At 37.7% G+C, this 15,698-nt stretch overlaps 2 long non-coding RNA genes across 3 annotated transcripts; both read right to left on the bottom strand.

Annotated features, from left to right (window-relative positions):
* Positions 1-1,461: 1,461 nt before the first annotated feature.
* On the bottom strand, positions 1,462-5,047 carry LOC116411548. Its single transcript, XR_004223187.1, has 2 exons — positions 4,999-5,047; positions 1,462-2,721 (listed from the first exon to the last, which is right to left on the bottom strand). It is a non-coding gene; the product is annotated as an uncharacterized LOC116411548 (long non-coding RNA).
* An 886-nt stretch (positions 5,048-5,933) lies between these two features.
* Positions 5,934-9,957, bottom strand: LOC101731267. Of its 2 annotated transcripts, none has more exons than XR_004223189.1 (4): positions 9,891-9,957; positions 7,837-7,942; positions 7,284-7,336; positions 5,934-5,961 (listed from the first exon to the last, which is right to left on the bottom strand). It is a non-coding gene; the product is annotated as an uncharacterized LOC101731267 (long non-coding RNA). The 2 variants fall into 2 exon arrangements; XR_004223188.1 differs by having other exon boundaries at positions 7,837-7,937.
* Positions 9,958-15,698: the final 5,741 nt, after the last annotated feature.

The raw sequence follows: 15,698 nt of genomic DNA, 5'->3' as shown, positions 1-15,698 counted from the left end.
AAACTATACATATTTGGCAGTGTGTTGTATAGGAGTTCATACTCTGTGTTATTATTGTGGTATTTTTGCTACAATAAATCTGACCCATCTTGTCTGCACATTTATATACCTAGGCAGTGCCCAGATTAGATATCCCCTTTGGCATAACACTAACCTTTATCAATTGTAAACTTTCCTGGATCTACACTGACATCAGGTGGAGGAGCAGTGAGTTGCCCTGATGTATGGAGTTGGCGCTCAGTGCCTTCTATCCAAGTACTGATCCACAGTGAGTAGCAGGTGATTTGTTTGCTGCTTTGGGCAATAGTGATAAAATTGCTCAGTATGGCGTAGCCCATAGAGATGGTTGTTAACTGATCATGCCTGCTCCAATTTTTGGTGTCTAGTACATTCTGGTATATAAGGACCAATAATAATTTATTTTTTAGTTATTACATTTAAGTTTCTGTCAGCTCTCTCAACTTCAGTTTTATTTAAGTGTCTAATCATACTTTAACTTAATAAATGTCTCTTTATATAACTTTTTATGAATGCTGATACTCTGTATATTTGTATAACATGATCATAAAAACATTATTTCTACCTGAAATAAAAAAATGAATATGAAATATTATTTTTCTTGTTATGAATACTTTAGTGTAGCACAGTTTCCATGGATAATTTAGAAAAAAAAATCTGTTGTCTACATTATGCCACCTTTATTGCTTGCTAATGATAATGCTGAAATAATATTTACTAGTACCGGTGGGAAGGCTATCTTCTATAGAGTCCATTTTAAGCAAATAATTCAACTTTAAAAAAAAAAAAAAAAAAAATGATTCCCCTTTTCTCTGTAATAATAAAACAGTACCTTATACTTTATCCTAACAGCTGCATGAATCCACACTGATGGCAAAACAATCTTTTTTGGCTTATTTAATGTGATTTGCTGAGCTGCAAGTTAGAGAGATGTCACCCCCTCCTAGCAGCCGATCAGCAGAACAATCAGAAGGGTGCAAGATAGCAGCTCCCAGCAGATATCAGAATAGCACTCAATAGTAAGGAATTCAAGTCCAGCTTGCAACTCCTCCATTTACATGGGAGTAGAAGAAACAATAGGTTACCTGAAAGCAGTTCTAATGTGTAGCGCTGGCTTCTTCTAAAAGCTCAGACTCAGGCACAATGCACTGAGATGGCTGCCTACACACCAATATTACAACTAAAGAAATTACATTTGTTGGTTCCAGTATAGCATTTTAAATGGTGGAGTGAATTATTTGCTATTTAAACAGTGTAATTTAGAGAGCTTTAATTTGCAGTTCCCTTTAGCAAGGAAAGGAATATTCAATAGTGCCTTCTAAGTTCTTCTTTTATAAGCAGGAGCAGTCCTGGCTGGGGTGCATTTAATCTGCCTCTTCACATGGCAAAATATTCCAAGATGCTCCTCTCTTTCTGTGGATAAATAAATGTACAACCCCCACATTTCTGACAAACAAAAAGATTATTTTATTAAATAAGAAAGCAGTGTGAGTTTTGCATCATGCACTGAATTAAATATTTTCTGGACAATAAAACTTTTCAGCTTTGTCCTACGCATTAATTTTATATATCACCATAGTAAATTAACTTATTCAAATTACTGTACATAAAGACATTTACAGTCACAGGAAAATACAGGGCTTTAGATTGTTTTACTGCCAGACATAACTTGAAGGGAACATATACTTTGAATCAGAATCATATTACAATCAGGCTGTAGACTTTTGTGTTTCAGAGTAAGAATTAAACAATGCCTTTTGTCTTTCATTAGAATAAGGGTAATGGCACACCAGAGAATTAGTTGTCTGTGATAAATCTTCACTACTGCGGGGAATTAAACTTCTGCAAATGCTTTCCCACCGGCAATAATGTAAATTGCCAGTGGGAAAACATATGTGGCACTTTGTTATTCTGAAGTCCCCCGAGTTGCCTCGCTAGAAAGCTTTGGGTGACTTTGATAAAATATCATCCTCATTTATTTATACAGAGCCAGCAAATTACACAGCACTTCACAATACATTTTAACAAACAGGGATCTTAAAAAGTTAAACATACAAGGGTACAAGAGTAACAACATAAAGCTGTATATGGTTTTCCCACTAGCAATTTACATTAATGCCAGGGTGAAAGCATTTGGAGGAGATTCGCCACCCGCGGTAACGAAAATCAATTATGGCAAGTAGCGAGTATAGTTTTCCAATGATAGATGGAGATTAGTAACTAGTCAGGCAGCAGGATAACTAGCATCAATTACAGGAAGCAGTTGTGTACAGAAGGACTTGTCACTGTCATTAATAAGAACTAGAACAAAAGTACTGATGAAGTTTTTATACAGATAACATTTAATTGCAGAATAAGTCCAAGATGCACATTTGAGAGGAAAATTCAACTGTAAGTAAAGGAATCTTATGCAGAGCCAGGGACACAAAAAAAACAACAACGTCGACAAGCCTCCTGAAGAAAGGAAGGCCACTAATGCATTTACAACAGGTTTGTAGTTCTCTTGAGACCATGGTGGGCAGAAATCATAGGCCCATTCGAGAGCTTGATGGATCAGGGATTCTAGAACAATGAGCTTCTCTGAAGGACACACAAGATGGAGTTCTTGATGGACTCTGGAAAAGACTGGTGGCTGTAGAGAAGTTTGATGGCCTGCAGCTTTCAATTTCCAGTGTCATAATTCTTCTTGGTAGAAAAAAAATTCTTGGAAAATAGGGAAAGAGATGAATTTACTTTGTTTAGAGAGAAGGACTCCCACTCTAATATCAAAGTTATCCACAATTACAAGTATCAGGAGCACAGACAATGGTCCTTTTTTCAAGTAGACAAAGGCAGATTGTCTTGTCAGTATAGACCCCTTTTTTAAGTAAAATAATTGAATGGGCCCACAATCATTGAATATAAAGTGTTGTTCCAATAAATTTAAATGTATTACCTTTTATGCTATTCAGGGTCATATCACTCTGTCTAATTTGCAAAGACCTTAGTCCAGTTTATAAAAGCATCCAAGAATCTAATAATGCATGAATGAAGGCAAAGTTTGTCCTATACACAAAACCAACTTCTGTGTGCAGTTATGATTGAAAGTGGTGCTTTTATCTGAGAACTCCGTTGCTCAAGGGTTCAAAGTGCATATGAAATTGTTTTTTTATTTATTGCATATAAAATAATATTTATTTATATTATCATTTTCATTATTTACTTTCAAAAATTCACAAAGACTTGCACAACCCTCCAGGGCTTCTGATTGTATTGTGCACAAATGCTCTCTTACAACCCCTAAGAGTATATGTGGATCATTTTCTGCAGCCCGTGGCTGCACACAATAAATGCTGCTTAAAGGACACAACAGACTTCCTCAATAAATTGAGCACAATGTTGGACACTGACACATGCACATTTCTATGTACTGTGGACATACAGTCATTATTTACATGCATACCGCACAAAGAAGGTATAATGTACATGGAAGAAGCATTATTTCAGTTTGGGTATTTGAGACAAGAATAGTACTTTCTGTTTTATTTATTATTTTCTGAATTATTGCGGTTTATTTTTACAGAAATTATTTCCAGTTCTTTAAAAGTTTTTATCTGTAGAAAAGGGAACAAGCATGGGGAGCAATGTCGCTCTCAGTTATGCAAATATTTTTGTTTCCTATTATTGAACAACTGTTCTCTAACTTTATCAGAAATTATTTCCAGTATGTCAGCAATGTCTTCATTACCTGGCATGGGGGTGAACTGGAACTACTAGCGATCTGTGAAATTTTAAATTGGGTCCATCCAGCCTTAAAGTTTACATTACAGTATCATCCATACAAAATACATTGCCATTATCTTGATGTTACAGTTATCAAACAGAATAATAAGCTTATTATAAGCTGATTTGTATAAGAAATATAAACATATACATATATACATAACTTATTGTTCTATACAACCTTTTACCCCAGCAGTACATCATATAGCCAACTATTAAGAGTAAAAAGGATAGTGTTGCAAGATGAGATGTGTAGTAAGAGATTGGATGAAATGATGTTTAGTTAGAATGAGTGGGGATATAGTCAATACAGAGAAAACAGTGATATCTATCCAAAGGATCCAGGATACGCCTTTTTCAGCAGGATTCGAATCCGGCGGAAAAGGGGCAGATTTATCAAAATGTGAGCTTAGAGCTTAATACATACAAACTCACCCATGTTCTTTTTATCCCTATGGGCTTTGTAGAAGTGTATTTATCAAATGGTGAACCATAACTTTCACCCACTGGTAAATACACTTCTAAAAGTCCAATAGGAATGAATAGAAGGTGGGTGAGTTTTTATGTATTAAGCTCTAAACTCACATTTTGATAAATCTGCCCCCAAGTGTCTGGCTGAACCGAATCTGAATCCTTAAAATAATGTTAGTTTTGGTCATGTGAACACAGAAGTACAAAAAATGCTTAAGTGTGCACAATTTGTGTGCTTCTATTTAACCCTTTACTAGCCTAACCTTTTATGAAGGATTCGGTGCATCCTTAGTGAGGATAAGGATAGAGTCCCATTTGTCACTACTTATGATGCTAATTCTGAACACATTAAGAGAATAATTTACAAATATTGGGAGATCCTGCAGAAAGATGGGGAGTTTGGTAGAATGTTTAAAAATAAACCATTACTCTCATGCAAGAGATCTCATAACTTGGGTGATCTGTTGACAAAAGCTGTAAATCCAAGGACAGGTACGTACCCATGTTTATCATATGGGTATTGTAATAACATCATTAAAGGGGAAAGTTTTAATCATCCTTTCAAAGGTTTTCATGTCAAATTAAAGAACTTTGCCACCTGCACTACCATGGGTGTTGTTTACATGTTAAAATGCCTGTGTGATAAACCCTATGTGGGTAAAACCAAACAAGAGTTTAGACCAAGGATAGGCAAACACAAAAGGGCAATTGATAATTGTGACCTGGAAAAAATAAAGTATGTCATACCTGTGAGTAGGTTCTTAAAATTGCATGGTCAGCAGTAAACAGCTTAGATCAGTGCTGTCCAACTGGCGGCCCGCTACCCCCCTCTGTGTGGCCCCCCACCTGTCTGGCTGCTTTGATGGCTTACTCTTGTGTAAGCTTTAAATGGTATCAGTACTGTGATTAACTGCCCCCCCCTGCATGGTTCTCACCTCAGATTCAGGCTGTAATCAGGCTGTATTGTTTAAATATGTAATTCCCTGTGTTGTTCACACCTTTTAATCTCTGCATTGTTCACCCCCTGCAGTGTTCACACCTCTGGCTCAGGCTGTAATCACCCACATTGTTCCCCCGTTCACACCTCAGGAGCAGTAGAAACCCACAAATAATCCCTGCACACTACAAAAAGAACATATACTGAGGTGGTACTGCAATTAAAAAGTTTTTTAATATATAGTTATTGTGCAGACTGTAGAAGCAGTGCCAGCATTGTGTCACTGTATGCTGCCTGTGTGTGCCATACACACAGGCATCATAGGGCAAGCAGAGTATGGCACACACAGGCAGGGTAGGGAAGGCAGAGTATGGCACACACAGGCAGAGTATGGCACACACAGGCAGAGTATGGCACACACAGGCAGGGTAGGGAAGGCAGAGTATGGCACACACAGGCAGAGTATGGCACACAGAGGCAGAGTATGGCACACACAGGCAGGGTAGGGAAGGCAGAGTATGGCACACACAGGCAGGGTAGGGCAGGCAGAGTATGGCAGGTTTTTGCTGTACTACAACCATTAATATGGGTATGGTCATGTGATAACATGGGTGTGGTTTCAAGTGGGTGCGGTTTCAAAAAGGGGAGTGGTCAAAACTGGCTTCCATTATCGGCCCTCCACCACGTAGGTCGGAAAAATTCCGGCCCTCGGTACAACAGAAGTTGGACAGCACTGGCTTAGATGGTTGGTTTCACAGGTAGTGAATATTCCCCTAGAGGAGGTGATTATAATAGATTACTAAATAGATTACTAGATTATAACAGATTACAAAAAGAAATTATATGAATTGATAAATTGAAGACTATGGCTCCCATGGGGCTCAATGAAAGTTTCGATTTTTCTAGTCTCCTTCTGGTGTAATAAGAAGTTTATGTGACTATTGTTTGTTTTTGGTATTAATTTACCAACTTTTTGATGTATATTTGTGTAGCCCACTTTTGTGACAGTGCTGCTACTGCTGATACTTTTGGCACTAACAGGAGTCCTGAGCCCCTGCTTACTTGGGGGAACAGGTATTACTTTACTAATTGGGGTGCCTCCACCCAGGATAGGGACAGATTCAACTGTAACTCCCCTCCCTGGGAACGTGATGCTGTACTGCAATCTCTGGACAAGGACTCCCTGCACTCCCGGTACCTTGCCCCTTCCCTTTGGGGTAGCTGCTTACCAGGCAGTGTGGATCCTCTTTGGATGAAGAGACCAGAACACTGGAATGCCTAACCAGTGGAACTTATTTATTGCAGATAGAACAGACAGGCAGGTTACACAGGAGTACTGTTAAATGTCAGGCTACACCCTCTTCCCTTTGGAGACCCTCTCTCCCTGGGGCTACTCGCGGTACTCCTGCCAAGTGATCCTCCTTTGGGGTTCCCTCCGGTACTCACTCCAGAAGACCCTCTCTAGGGCTCTCCCCGGTACTACTGCCAAGCAGACACCCCCTTGAGGCCTCACCTTGGTACTCACGCCCGAGCACCCATTGGATTAGGCAATCTCCTGAATTTAACACTGTTATCCCTGACTCCAGCTATGAGTGCTGGGGGATCTTAATCTCTCTATCTCCTGTAGGGGCGATGTCTGCCCACTAATTAACCTGTCTCCCACTCCTAGAGTGAGCTAGTACCTCTGTACTACTACCTAAGTGCTAACCCATTGTAAGCCTCTGAACAGAGGGAGGTCCCGGGCTAGAAAACCTGCTGAACAAGGAAGCATTCCCTTTTTATATCCTGACACACCACCCAGTGACTGCTGCCTGAACTGCAGGGAAACTCCTTTTTTCACACAAAAACAACTAGGACCACCTTTAGCTGTCCGATTCCCTAAGGCCACCATCTGGTGCCTGTCTAAGGAGAACCCATCCTAGGGGCCCAGTCTTGGAGATCTCTACATTTGCGTGAAAGATTTACTACAATTGGGCTTTAAAATGACTGTTTGGGACTTGTAACAAGGTTCCACTCTATATTTGATAGTCACCGACAGGTATTTGTTTATTTTTCTATATCATTATTGTATATGAGCATAACTTTATTTGTCTACCTATTGTAATGGAGTGGTGGGGTTCATCTTCCTGTTTCATCACCATGAGAGCACTTGAGAAAGGGGGAAACATTGTGTGAAGGCAACGTTTAACCTAGATATTATTCTACATCATCAGCTGATTTGTTAAATTGTGGCAATCAAAACATCGTTCCACACAGAGGTCAAAGTTCCTGAACAATACCCAGACATAGACAGTGCATTAGCTGTTCAGGTGAAGGGGAAACAGCGGTATGCAGGGTAGGGGATTTTGATTGACATCATTATACTGCTGTGAAAACACTCAATTTACCATTACTGTAATTAAATTGGATTTTTTTTTCTTTATAATATAATATATATATATTTTCTTTACTTTTAATTAAATGTATTTTGAACTACATGTTTGATAGTTCATTTTGTTCTAATATTCTGTTAAAGGCAGTTTGCACTTCATACTTGCATAGAAGGGTTTTGGTAGGGAAAAAAAACACAAAACTTGTCATGATTAATTACACAATTGTATCCTTTGTCGCCTTATGCCAAATAACTATCAATGACATTCTCTACTCACCAGCAATGTACATCAGAAAATGTGGCCTGCATTCCTTGCAACCTCTTAACTGCTACCGTAGTAACAAGAGTAAGCCTAAATCATGGTGCATACCGTCACTGCTGCTCTTGGGAGGAAATGGGAAAAAACAGTGTTACACATCTGGTAAAGTCTTTGCTTATGAACAGATCTATCAAAATGTGAGTTTAGAGCTTAATACACACAGGTTCTATTAATTCCTATGGGATTTTTAGAAGAGTATTTACCAATGGGTGAAAGTTAGAACTAACCATTTGATAAAAATGCTTCTAAAAATCCCCTAGGAATGAATGGAACCATGGTGAGTTTTGTATTTAGCTCTTAAACTCACATTTTGATAAATCTGTCCCTTAATGTGCATATGACTGAACTGGTTGGTCTGTGAGCAGAAAGAGGAAATAGATTCCAGTCAAATAAAAGCAATCTGTTTATCACAATGCTCTTTTTAAACAATATGAAAGCAGAGGGAGGGAAATGCTGTGATGGTCCTGTCACCAAAATCTCTATTGTATGAGTCTTGGAAATAACAGATCTGTTGTTGAAAAGTCAGTGCAACACTTTAAAATAACCCTTTCTTCTTTAATTTTAGATATATAGAAAAAAAAACTCTACATTTCTGCAGATAAGCAAGCTATATATATTACACCATTTGAATATGAACTACTTACTTAATTTTAAATGGCCCAACAATCTGAAAATATTAGATCAATATTAATAGATATAGATATTTGCTACTGTTTGTGAAATTAGTCCTGTGAAAGGAAACTCTTGCACTATAAGGTGACAACATGTGAATCAAATACCAACCAGCAGCCATAAAAATTATGTTTTGTACACATTTCAACATTTATTTAACATTTTCCTCTTGTATTATAAACTCCATATAAATGTTAAGAGTTTAACAGAACCGTAGAAATTACATTATTGTTCATAAGTGGAGAACATGGGCATGGTGATTGGGTACAGTTCAGTCCTACTGAGTGGACGTTAAATCATAAGAATCCTAAATCTTTTTTTCTTTTTTATTAACAGGCTTTCACGATTTCAAAAATATAGCAGTGTGTCAACAAAATGGAAACAGTGGGTCAGCTGTTCAAAATTCCTGCCACATTCCACAAGCCCATTGTAGTTTGTTTAAATGCAATAATGGAATTCAGTGAAAGAGATATAACAAAGCTTTCAAAAAGACCTATTCATCTGCACTTGGATGTATGGAACTAATGCAGATACACTGGCTTTGAAAGAAAATAGCCATGAAATGAACCAAGTATTCTCACATCCATAACATGAGTGTACAACATACCAAAAGTAAATATTGTGAAACAGGAATGTAGAGGAAATTTTTTCAAGATGTTAAACACCCAATTACTTTATTCTCTGAAGAAAACATTCAGTGCCAATTTCCCTATTATGATAAACAATATATTAAACAATATATTACAATACATAATATATCAATACAAAAGTATCTGTTTGCAAATGTGGAATCAAAACCTCTTCCTTTTATTATTCTTCCCTTAATCATCATTTATTTTATAGCAATGACAAGCTATTCAGCTCTTTACAATTATTTTATAGCAAACAAGGGATTTCAATTAGATTAATAAACAATGATTTAGGAATTTAATAGAATAAGTGAACCCTGCTCCCAAGACCTTAGGGCCAGATTTATCAAATGTGAATTCAGAGCTTAATACATAAAAACTCACTTATGTTGTATTCATTTCTATGGGATTTTTAGAAGTATATTTATAAAATTGTTAGTTCTAACTTCCACTCATTGATTAACATGCTTCAAAAAATCCCATAGGAATGAATAGAACATAGGTGAGTTTTTATGTATTAAGTTCTAAACTTACATTTTGATAAATCCGCCCCTTAAATTCATTAATCGTTTATAAAACTAAGCAGCTCTTCGAAACTAAGGACTACCTTGTAGTTATTTACCAAAGCACAGTTAAATAAATATTATAAATGGATATTGCCCAAGCTTTTTTTTATTTTCAAATAACTCACATAAATTACATTTGCTTTACCTTAGCTGCAATTGGCAACAGGATTTATACAAAGTGACTGACTAGGTATGCAAACCCACTTCAATCTAATAGGAAAAAGAAAAAAAGAATAATTCACCATATTGAAGACAGTTGTAAGATAGCTAAGACAACTCACAATTTGTTTTGATATCTTCAAAAAGTTACATTTATTGGGGGTGGCAATTTTCCAACCAAGGCAGTACTGGGCAAATGACTCAAGATAAAACGTTAAAAACAAACTTCATGTTAATTAAAGGAAAACTAATTTAAAAAAAGAGGCATAACTCATTCCATAAATATACTAGCTTAAAGTGCATAAAGGTATTAATGTATAAAGATGCCCTACAATGTTTACTATAGGCACTAACCATTGCAACCAGCTTAGAGGCAGATGTATTAAACTTTAAGAACAGAAATTCATGTATTTTTTTTGTAAATGCAACATCTTTGTGGTTGTGTTTGATTTTTAAAAGCTTTGCTGGTCAAAACAATGCAATAAAAGTTTAAATTCCTTGATTGTAGAGATGTATTATGTACCCAACTAGAAAAATTAGAAATTTCATTTTACCAAATCTGATGTACCAAGTTACCATGGTAATCAAAAATGTAGTTATCTCCTGACTCCTCAAATGCATGGAATGATTTGATTATAAAAACATACCAATCATGTTCATGATCAACCATTCAAGCCTTATTTTAGATCAAATTCATGGAAATTCAAGTTGGTATTGTAATCGTCACAACTGAGATGACTCTAGATTATGCATGATAAATTAATACTTAAATGTTATTTTAATGTTTTATTTGTACTCAAGTTATAAAAGGCTTCAGTGTTACTCTTGAAATACAGAAACTGTGTATGCAGCTAAAGTTTTTTTGACCCTCTTGTTTCCACTCTGCTTGTCTTCTGGGTGCCCTCTAAATGGATACATCACTCAAACACGTGCACCACATTCCAAAGTACAGGCCTTAGTGAGATCTTTTACCTGTTTAGAATACTTTAAGTTAAACTGATAAATGAAGTGTGAAACATTTATATAGTTAAATATCTGAAGTCCTGGTTTTGATTTCCCCATAAGAAATAAAGACTTTAAAAGAAAATGTGTCTGTAAAAAATGTGCAGCAAACAAAAGAAAAGGGGTGAGTGAGATGAAATTAAACATAGACACTGCAAAGAAAAATCAGTGCTCTGGAAAATTAGCATAAAATAACTCAAGGGTGGGTAAAGTAGAAAAATGTCAACAAGCGATGATCAACACAGATGAGGTCAGCATCTCTGAAATCTCCAAGGAACAAGATCACATGCAGTATGTGAGCTATAGCCAACTTAAACAGTTCTGTAACATAGTCAATTTCTTTATAAGCTTTTGATGTCATCTTAGCTTGGGAAAAGCAAGGTGATATAAGGGCTGCACTTGCATTCTTCATGAGGAAAAACACAGTTGTGGTTGTGCAAATTTGCCCACAGTCATTGCCCTCCCCCCTCCAAAAGTTTAATTAAATAAAGGTACTTGTGTCAAAAGCCACTCCTTCCACTACTGCATAGATGCACGTGGTGCTACTCAGTCCCTGTCGCATCCCCCATTTCTAAAGGTAAACCCTGGACCCTCAGAAGGTGGCTCTGGGGTTCACACAGCAGCCTGCATCAATTGCCCCTTATCGCTCATTTAACAAACACTTACATGAGGAGCAGAGCACAGTGTAAGGAGGCACAGGTGAACCCTGTCCTGTGGTAGGGGGTAAGGTCAGAGCCCAGAAGGGCCCAGATATAGCCTGCACCTCCAGTTGCTTCCTAATTTGTGCATCTGGATGATGTGCAAGTCAGAGGGCGGATATTATGTGTGGGGGCACCTAGTGCCACTGCCATTTGTTTGTTTGGAGTCTGTGGAGAGGGTGCCGATCCCTCTGAGCATTGTGCACCGAGCGGTGAGTGACTACTGGAGAGCTGAGGGTGGGTGGGTAAGGTTCAATTTGTATTCGGCACCTACATGCAGCCATTGTGCAAGGAGGACAACATGTAGTGCATAAAGTGCTGAGCTGTCAACCCCACCTATTCTTCAGGAGTTGCCTGATATTGATGATTCTCCCCCAGTCTCCCGCCCCCAAGCAGCATTTTTTTACCGATTTTTCCAAAATCTCCCAAAGTCTTGTGCTGAATTCCAGGAGTGTGTGCGCAGTTATCTCAACTGTATTTTTCCTGCAAAAAAGCTCAAACCTGCCATGATCCCTTCAAACCAAAAGTCACATTCTTTGTTTATTGAAAATGTTATGGCGCTTTACACATGATAGGACAAAAAAAATCCAAAAGGTTTTTTAAATGTTATTGATGTTAATGTTATTGATTTTGCCATTATGTCTTAGCAGAATGACTGCTGGGATACAGTGATCCCATAGGAGAGCACTGAAACTGATGTTATTACTTGTTACTCTTAGAATTCTTCAAGGGGTTAAAACTTTCAAAGTTTGAACTTAGGCCTGTGGGGAGGTAGTTTACTGTACAGATGGTCCAAACTTTTCCACTATTTCTATCCCAGGGAAACAGTTTCCAGAAGTTCTGTGGTACCTTGGTACCCCCTCATGTATATGAGTACCATTCTTAAAGGAGAAGGAAAGGTAAAAACTGAGTAAGCTTTATCAGAAAGGTCTATGTAAATACAGCACTTAAAGTAATGCTGCACTGAGTCCTATTCTTTTCCCTTTCTTTCTATTTCTTTTTTTCTTTTTCTCTTTTTTTGTAAACATGATGTTCCAGTGTCTGACTTCCTCTCTCAGAAACAGCCTTAATTCCCATGGCCAGAATCTGCACGGTTCTCTCCCCTCCTCTCCTCCCACTAGAATGCTAAGAACTCCCTCCCAGCTCCCTTAGGAATGTGTGATCTCAGCTGTAAGGGCTAGAGTTCCAGGCAGGAAGCTACCTAAAATGGCAGCTGCTGTCCTAAGCAAAGGAAGAAAGCTTCTAAAGCTGTTTACTCAGATATGGTAATGGTTTCTGTAGAATGAATATACTGTATTGTTCTAGGTGGCACTCATGTGGCAAATCTGTTGGCAGTAAAATTCCAAAATGACTTTCCTTCTGCTTTAAAGTAAACTATCATTTTATATACATCCTTACATGTATTTATATTAGTTTTTATGCCATTGGATATCATAGAAACATACGGTAGAGATGGGTTGATTTTTCTTTCTTCCTTTGAAGTAACTTCATAGATAATTACATTTCATAAAGCTTCCTGCACAGAATCATTGTTTGCTCTTTGTTTTAGGGAATTATATTCATCAGTCTGTTTATTCTATATGAAGTTTATAGGTCTTTAACAGTTCTAGTTTTGGTTGCTGTGTTATCTTTATTCCATGCAAGCATCTGCTGTTGTGTGCCAGACTTGCCTGCCAAATTTTATTGTTTAAGACAAAGGCTGTCCAAAAGGAAGATGTGAACACATCTTTCTAAAAAGATAAAGCTTTTTCACGTGGCCTATGAATAGCATATTATATATTCTGCAACTGTGTGTTTTTTGTTTAGTTAGTGGCATATAAGGCAACTTGTTCCATTTGGTGTGCATTGCTCAGCATGGTTGAACCAACCTGATATATACTGTAATTCTAAGCAAGTTATACACTAGAGGTGTAATTTATCGCCTTTTAAATGAAATATATGTCCACAAGGAGACCAAGGATATCAAATCCATATTAGGTCCATGCTTTGTGAAGGAGTCATGTTTTACTAGATTCATAAACATCCCTATTCATTGCAGTGGCCTTGCAGTCTTGTACATAAAATGAATCAGGAATCAGATTTTACTGAAACATTACTACAAAATAGTTAGTCGATCTTTGACTTTACAAGATATCTGCCATGATACTAAAAAACGATTTTCATCCTCACCTCCCTTCTGCAAATACACCAGGGTCCGCTGCAGTACTCTTAACTCACTTTAGCATATTTTGGGGGTTATGTAATTAAAGACACTAAGTTTGCCCAGGAGCAGTAACCCATAGCAAGCAATCAGTAGGTAGCATTTACTGGTTACTTGTTTAAAAGCAAACATCTTATTGGTAACGTTGGGTTACTGCTCCTGGGCAAACTTAGTGCCTTTTATTACATACCATGTGTTGGTGCTCTAACCCTTTGCCATTCTAACTTCTTTGTAGAATGTAGATGTATCATGTTCTTTGATGTTATACAAGACAAAATGTTTGTGTGTCAAGAAACCAGGTACAATCCATCAGGGGCCCAAGAATGACCAAGGATGAAGCTGACTGGGAAACAAGCAGAACAGGAACTTGTCAAATAGGGACTACTTTACTGAAGGCACAGGCATAGTACTAGGTAGGCAATAGCACAGGTAGAATGATAGGCAAAGCAAAGTATATGCTGTATTGCAAGGCAGGGGACATAGGGAGGTAACAGGGCTCAAAGGAAAGGTACAAGACGTTGCCTGGGTTAGCCAGGCAAAGTCTTTGATAGCGATCAGATCAGGAACTTGTCTTCAGAAGCAGCAAGCATGCACAGAGTGAATAGCTGGAAGGAAGATCAACAGTGAGGTAGATCAATGAACTGATGACGTACATTGGCATCAATGGAGTTTTACATTAAATATCATGCCACAGAATTTCTGTTCTGGTCTTTGGCCCTCTGGTGCTGATGTCATTGAGCCATGCTGGCTTGTTAATCATCTTTACATTGTACATTAACTCTAAAACAGCACATATATGCTAAAATCAGACATGATATATTGTTTGTTTAGGTGATCATTTGTTCTTGTGTATAAAAGACAAAGACCATCTGGCAATTTTGCAGTCAGGAATGACAAGTAATTGTAAACCTCCAGTTGAATATTTAAACCCACTCTAAAAGTACTGTTAAACAGTAGTTGGTATTTAAAAACACATTCCTACAAAGTTGCACATGGCCTATATTATTTTACAAATGGCTGTGGAGTCTTTAAAAGGGGTTGCACACCTTTAAATTAATTTTAAGTATGATGTGGAGACTGATATTCTGAAACAATTTGCAATTAGTCTTCATTTATATTTTTTAACTTTCATTATATATCTGGTTGCTAGGGACTAACTTACCTCATCACATTTAAACAGTATTAGCACCGTCAGTCCAGTCCTTCCCAGGCACATCCAAAGTTGCAGGCTATCGGGCTCCTATACAGTATATCTATGCTGTGATGTATATGGCAGAAGCTTCTTAACCCGGTTTGGTGTTCAGGTAAGAGCTCAGATGTTTTCTGATTAACTTTTTTAAATGATTGCTTGGACTTTGACCCTTTTTCCTCATAATATGCTTTTGGACATCCCTTGTTACCTTGCATTGATCTTAATTCGCTGTTGACCCTTGGCCTGAATCTGGACCTCCTTATCCTCTGCTCCTGTCTCATTACCTGGCACCTGTATTCTGTTGATGTTGTTGCTGAGCTCTGGCCTGTCTAGTCTGCTGCCTGCCCACACCAAAGCCTGAATTCTTCTATCGTTATTTCTGCAGAAAGCCTTAAGGATTAGCCCCACCGACAAGACTCTGGCCCCTTATATACCACCTTCAATAGTTATTCCTTGTTCACAATCAAGGTGTGCTAGTGGGTTTCTGTAAGTGCAACCCTCCTCAGCACTCCTGTACTTGGTAAGCCTGACACCTTACCTTAATTATCTTTACTATAGATGAATGTTATATATTACATGGCTCTAATCCATGGAACTGATTTAACAAATATTGAACTGTGCGATCCTGAGAGGTACCCAGCAGTTTATTTCTTTGTTGTTGTTATTTTTCCCATTTTCAAACACTTTTCTGTAAGTCAGGAA

Source organism: Xenopus tropicalis, chromosome 6, assembly GCF_000004195.4.
Source record: "Xenopus tropicalis strain Nigerian chromosome 6, UCB_Xtro_10.0, whole genome shotgun sequence".
Taxonomy (NCBI): Eukaryota; Metazoa; Chordata; class Amphibia; order Anura; family Pipidae; genus Xenopus; species Xenopus tropicalis.
The sequence above is the reverse complement of the archived record's forward strand: the minus strand, read 5'-3'. Positions and strand labels throughout refer to the sequence as shown.